Source organism: Ostrea edulis, chromosome 2, assembly GCF_947568905.1.
Source record: "Ostrea edulis chromosome 2, xbOstEdul1.1, whole genome shotgun sequence".
NCBI lineage: Eukaryota > Metazoa > Mollusca > Bivalvia > Ostreida > Ostreidae > Ostrea > Ostrea edulis.
Genome location: NC_079165.1, coordinates 92064637 through 92066486, shown reverse-complemented (window position 1 = coordinate 92066486; position 1850 = coordinate 92064637).

The window sequence follows — 1850 nt, the reverse complement described above, 5'->3', positions numbered from 1 at the left end:
GACATAAGAAAAATACCTCCCAAATATCAAGAAATAATAATAATGATAAAAAAAACCACCCATGATCTTACATGTACATGTAATTATAGTGTTCTATTTTGGTAATTTTACAGATATAAGATCTTATGCCATTTAATTTCATTAAATCATGTTTTCTTCCTCTTCCTACCCTTTTAAAGCGCCTTTGAGTAATTTGTTTTATAAGCCTCTATGCAAGGTGAAGATAACGAACAGTGATCAATCTCATAACTCCTACAAGCAATACAAAATAAATAGTTGGGCAAACACGGACCCCTGGACACACCAGAGGTGGGATCAGGTGCCTAGGAGGAGTAAGCATCCCCTGTTGACCGGTCACACCCGCCATGAGTCCCATATCCTGATCAGGTAAACGGAGTCATCCGCAGTCAAAATCAGTGTGCCAAGAACGGCTTAACAATCGGTATGAAACACGTCAGACAGCATTTGACCCAATGCGAGATTGTATTGACGAACTAGATCGTTATAACGACCATAGAATTTGCGAAATGCTGACTTCAATCGAGACTGTTGAAATCCCTGTACCATCAACTTGTTTGTCAGTAGCTTACCTCGATTTAAAAACTGACTATACCCAGAACAAGCTCTTGCATATCGAATCAGTTGAGATATATAAACACCATATGCAGGTGATAATGGAATATTGTTACATAAATGTGGGAAGTTGACGATGGAGAAGCTGAAATCATTCCGTTTGTCATACAGTTGAGTTGTCAGTTTGCCGTTAATGTCTACTTTCAATAAAATATCTAAGTATCAATCAGAAGTCGACGACTCTGTGGTGTCCTTTATTTCGAGCTCACAGGGATATATCAAATCGACATATGAATGAAAGGTATCATTGTTAATAGACAAAACGTCATCGATATATCTAAAAGTCGAATTGAAGGTCACAGCGAGAGATTTTTTCTTCTCACGTAGAAATTTTTGAATAAATTCTGCTTCATATGAATATAAAAACAGGTCAGCTAACAAAGGAGCACAATTCGTGCCCATGGGAATTTCAACAGACTGTTGGAAGACCTGATCACCAAAGACCACGAAGATATTGTCAATGAGGAACTCTAGCATATTTTTTTTATTTCAACTTCAGAGTACTTGTGCGTGGAATCAGAGTGGTGTTTAACAAAGTAAGTTTTTGAATGACTGGTCACTAGATATGAATATTTCCGTTTTCCGTTTTTGTTGAAGAAGCAACTGTCTATGATGTCAAAAAGTCTAGCCTTTAATTTATCGTGAGGAATGGTCGTGTATAGTGTTCAAAAGTCATAGGTTTTAATTTTATTGATTTGGGGAAAATTCTGTGATTTCAAGTTTACTAAAAGTTCTTTAGAATTTTTTAGAATCCACATTTGATTAACACCACTTCTGGCATATGTAGTCGCACAGTAAGTTTGAAGTTTCTCCTTCACAGCTGTTAACATTTTCGTGAGGAGCAAAGATAGGGGCTTGGTAGAGCATATAAAGTTTATTATCTTTATCATTCAATTTGTGGTACTTCACCTACAGCAGGTGACGTCTCAATGTGAATGAAAAATTTTCGATGGGTCTTAAAACAAATGAATAATCATTAACCAAATAGGTTTTAACGTTGTTCCTCACTTAATATTAATATTACAACATATACTACGACTACGATAAGTGGTAAAATTTAATGCAGATTTTAAAACCCTCCAGTGAAAAACATTTCCCAATTCAACAGCATCAAAACCTATAACTTTTCAACACTTTAAAGACTAGGACTTTTGACACCATAGACACCTGCTTCATCAATAACAAGATGTGTTTGTGAAACACAAATGCCCCCGATA